General features: G+C 31.9%; 1 long non-coding RNA gene across 2 annotated transcripts; it reads right to left on the bottom strand.

Annotated features, from left to right (window-relative positions):
- Positions 1-1,957: 1,957 nt before the first annotated feature.
- On the bottom strand, positions 1,958-4,389 carry LOC146916191 (uncharacterized). 2 transcript variants are annotated; one of them, XR_015013774.1, is made up of 3 exons: positions 4,175-4,389; positions 2,447-2,639; positions 1,958-2,311 (listed from the first exon to the last, which is right to left on the bottom strand). It is a non-coding gene; the product is annotated as an uncharacterized LOC146916191 (long non-coding RNA). The 2 variants fall into 2 exon arrangements; XR_015013775.1 differs by having other exon boundaries at positions 2,561-2,639.
- Between the last annotated feature and the right edge of the window lie 864 nt (positions 4,390-5,253).

Genomic DNA, 5,253 nt, shown 5'->3' with positions numbered 1-5,253 from the left:
CAACATTTATTACTTAGCATCATATCAATCATAATCAAATATCATCATAAATTATCATCATCAAATATCATCATTAAATTCATAATCAGACATCATGTTCAGCTTAAAACTTGACTTGACAACGCGACTCAACTTGGCAATGCAACTCTTAACAACTTAAATCATCGTGATACTTCTTGATATGCAGATGCATGTGGTACCATTCGGGGCATCAAGCCCCCAACATAAATGAGCGTTGTAACGCCCCATTTTTATTTAATTATTTTTAGTAGATGTGTGAATATTTTTATATGACTTTATTTGATATATATATATATATGTGTGTGTGTGTGTGTGTGTGTGTGATTTCATGTGAAATATATGTTTTGTGTGATTTTATGTGATATATGGTGTAATTCTATTTTATTATATGATTTATGGAGTTGTGTTTTATTTGAATGAATAATGTCTTATTATTTGAGGAAATAATATGAGAAATAGAAATAATATAGAATTATTATTTATTTTAATTAAAGGGAATTAAATAGTAATTATGTGAGTTTAGTGGGAGTTAAATGAAAAGAGGGGAGGTTATAGTTTTTGGGAGAAAAAAGAAAGAAAGAAAAGGAGGCAGAAACATTTTCACGTAAAAACTTTAGAAACTGGTTTGGAGAGAAGGAAGAGGAATCTAGGAGAAGAGCTAGGAAGAGAGAATCCAACCATTTTTTCTGTAGAATTTGCTGAGATAAGGTAAGGGTGGGATTCCTTTCACTAATAATATGTATAATTCTGAAATTTGATGAATTGTTGTGTTCTTGATTTTAGGGTTAGCAAATTATGCTAGGTTGCTATAATGAAATGAATTATGTTGAGAATGCATGTTTTCTATGTTGTTTTGACTGCTATGTTTCCCATAGAACCTACAAACATTGTTGCAAATCATTTGGGGGTTTGGGTGATCAGAAATTGGGATTCATATTCTCTAATCTTAAGTATGTTTTCTGAAATTGGGTTTGGCAAAGGTTGCAGGTTGTGAGTTTTGGGGATTAGGGTAAATCTTATTTTGATGTTCATAGTTTTGGTTGTTTGAGAAATTAGGTTTTGAAGATGTGTTTGGTTGTTAATAGAATAGAAAATTCATTGAAGTTATGTTAAATTGATGTTCAGGTCTTAGATTTATCATAGGCAATGTTCCTTATCAAATTTAGGGTTTGGGTTGATGAAAGTTGAGATTATGAGAAAAAGTGATTTTAAGTGTTTTTGAGAAATAAGTGATTCTGGGATAAGCTGTTTTTGAGATTTGAAAATATGATTTTTCAGTAAAATATAATAGGATTTGTCGAATAGAACGCGTAGGCGAAAACGGAATCGGATTCGGAGTAACGGTTAGGTTTTTACGAACGAAACGGTGAAACCGAAAAAAATGGGACTGCACAGAGCTACAGCGCAGGTGGCTACTGCCTTCCCACGCCTGGGTGCAGTTTTCCACGCCTGGGCGCAGCAAGGCAGCCCCTCATGGGTGACTGCTTGTTGTGTTTTCGTTGCGTGCTGTCAGAACTTCGATTGTTGCGTTCTTGTGTCTTTTTCACCCATTTCCTTGTTGAATTCACTACTACAGAAATGATTTTTTACATCAGTTGAAAATGACTTTTTACATCAGTTTGTAACCGATGTAAACTGATATGATGTGGTAAGTCCACATCCTTTCACATCTGGTTGCGACTGATGTGAAATCTTGAATTTCTACATCAGGTCTGCTTGCACTGATGTAATAGACGCACTTTGAAATTTAACCCAGCAGTTTTCACATCAGTTATACGATGGGGATTGAAGTTAAATATGTATATTTCACATCAGTTTTCAAAATCACTGAAGTGAAATAATTTTTTTTTCTAAATAATTTTTTTAAATGGCTTATCAAATAAGTTTGACCCCTGCTTTTTTTTTTAATAGTAATAAAATGAAAACAAATTATGGATAATTTTAATGCAAAAAAAAAAGTTATATTATCTAATTGGATATTACATAATCAATCCTCAATATTCCAATCTATAAAAGAGGCATAAGCATACAATATAGCTAGAAATAATCCAATAAAACAATTTTAGGCAGAAATTTCAAACAAAAAAAAAATCCACAGCAGAATCATTATTGGATTTCCCCAACTATGTCCAGTTTTAGCTTTGGAAACCCCAATACCTAAAGGAAGCATATAAATCATCACCCCAGGATCTGTTCCTCTTTGTAAACTGAGTACACCATTCGTTAAGGCACGTTCATAATAATCTGTGTATGAGACTTCTTTTGTCCATCTAAACAGGTGCCGCGAAACCTGAAATCATTATCTTGCAACATAAATACTTCAACAGAATAAACTAAGAATCATCTCTGAATATCAATAATGTATCACACTGACATAGGAACACATATTCAACAATAAATCATAAACATAATACCAATAAACTACCTTTTTTTTCAAGTCCAATGAACTACCATATGATAATAAATTTAGCAGATGCGCATTTTTAATTTACCTAAGATTACATGAAGAACTAAAAGAATGACGAGTGATTGATTGTACCTTCAACATATTGTAAGTTGTGCAAGATTCTTCATTTTCTGTTGAATTAAAGATGTCAGCTATTCTCTTTGGATCCTTTCTACAGAAAAAGTAAAGTAAAGAACTGTTTCAGAAAGATGTTTGGAACTGACCAATTCAATTCAATTTAGTTTTGATTTGAATTATAATTGAATCTTGCCAGATAATTAATTAATTTAATTAAGTTAATGTGAATCTGAAAGGTCACATGGACATGTTGCTAAGCTGGACCCCCTAACAGAAGACGCGTAGATCAATTCTTTGTGAAACACGTGTACGGCTATAGCGACCTTGTATTTTCATTATAAGTGGTAGTCAAGCCTGTTCTAAATTACAGTTATCGAAAATGCAGTGAAGAGCTTTGAAAAAGTGGTATTTCACAGATGAACCAATACAATACAAGACATTAACACAAACCACTAAAGCTGAACCAATCATTTAATTTAAGAAAATTATGAAATCTAATATAAAAAATAGAAATCTAACAGGAAAAACTAAAAGAAGATAGACAAAATATGGTTACTCAACATCACATGATTTATTCTTTCCATATACATCAACATAATGATAAAATCAATGTAGAACTTATTGACGAAAAATATACACTTTGCATGAGAAATGACTTCACTTGGGAATCCATAAGCCATGTTCAATTAATGACAAATTAGCTTTCAAACCGCAAAGAGGAGAAAAAATGTCATTAAAAATTACATATAACTGTCCAGGAATGAAAGAGGCACTGTCTATTTCTAAATTCTCCAACATATTTGGAAATTAAAAAAATTCCAATGGGGAGAAGGAAGAGCTTCACAATGTTACCAATACCAGCATTAACCATTACTAAATACAAGGATGTTTGGGTAGACAACTTAATTAAGTGCTTATTGATTAAGAGAGTGCTTCTCGTACATATATAATTTGTTTCTACAATCGAAGAAGAAATGAGGGAAGTTTTTTTATAAACTTTGAATAATCTGTCTTTATATGCTATTTTGGGGGGCTTATGATAATAAGCTGAAAACAACATATGTGCATATCATTATCATAAGATATTTCCATAACTCTTACAAATACATACACAAGTGTTTAGTCATACAATGAGCCCAAAAAAGTTCTTCCATACAACCTATGTTAATGAAAAAACTTAGACATATCATTACCACACTTGAAATTTATTTCTACAAACCCTCACTTGCATCTTTTCTATTTCCATTTCCTAACATCTTCCCCTTAAAATTCTTCACACACGCTATCACTAGCATTTTTTAATTAATTAGTATCATTATGTCCAAACCACAACTTGATTTGAATGTTCGATGTGGACCTTGTTTCCTCTTTGAGATCTCTCTTTAACTAGTCCATCATCACATGTTCATGATAGGTCAGAGTTATGTTACAATTTAAGTTAATTACATAAATAATTACTCAAAAGAGTAGAGTTAAAATAGAAGTCTAGACACAAAGAGTAGTGTACAATTACTATGTTGATGTTAGTTATGATGTATATAAACAGATCAGTTGTGATTTCAAGACAAACACTTGCAAAACCCTAATTGCATCTTTTACAATACGAAATGAAAGATAGAGGAAGAGTACCTGGATGCCATCATCCCTCTGTTTTCTCCGCTTCAAAGAAGCTTGACTTTGTAACTGGAGCTCGCGGACAGAATTTAGTATTTCTGCAAAAAACCTTCTTTTTGTAGTCTCTATATGATTTTTCTCCACCTCTTCTAATCTTGACAGTCTTTCAGGATCTATATGAGATAGGCAGTATAGACTAATTCCATTCCATGCTCAGATAATTGTTGACCTTCAAGCTCATTTAACCGATGTCGAATCTGATTTCGATGACGGCTTTCCATTGCTTCCTCCAACTTGAAACCTGATGCACATTTCGGGCGTTGTTTCAAATTTACATGACACTAACACATTCATCAATTTTTCCAAATGAATTAATAAGACCACAAATATAAATGAACTTCAGTAAACATACACCGATAACTGATAAGTGGCCATAATAGCCACAAATCTAGAACATTATATCATTAGAGGAAGATCTGAACGAACATTATGAGTGGGATAAAGCTGCTTGAGATGATTGAATATTAGTTCTTTACATGCTTATCTATTTCAGTGACCAAATTAACATGTGGAACATTACAAAGATATAACAGTATGAAAAAAGCATTAATATTATATTCATTATAAGCTGTGACAACTGATAATGATGATGGACGTATTTTATCCAATTACATTGCTAAGTAAGTAACTTTGCAAGAACAGAGAACAAATAACTACCTCAAACTACACTATATGGTGTAACTTTTTAAATTTTATCTACTAACATAAGCACTTGTGAGAATATTTCGGAATCAGGAGAGTTTATGAAAACAGCTTATGGCATGTCTATAAGCTATTTTTAGCTTATTTCCATAATTTATCCTACAAAGCTTATGAAAAAAGTCTATATCTTATAAGAAAATGGTTTGAATACATTTTATCTTTTGTATAATTTAAAGCAATTCAAAACCAAAAACCATTATGTATTCACCTTTGATTTACAGAACGCTAGTAAGAATTCTTCAATGGAAGCGGTCATCTCACTCACTGAAGGTCTTGTTCTTTGACAAGTGTTTAAATGGCTATTTTCTAATATCCTTAGTAAAAGCAATTCT

This window comes from Medicago sativa, chromosome 6 (assembly GCF_051527215.1).
Source record: "Medicago sativa cultivar Bolivia chromosome 6, Bolivia_mono, whole genome shotgun sequence".
NCBI lineage: Eukaryota > Viridiplantae > Streptophyta > Magnoliopsida > Fabales > Fabaceae > Medicago > Medicago sativa.
This window is presented reverse-complemented; position numbering and strand designations above follow the sequence as displayed.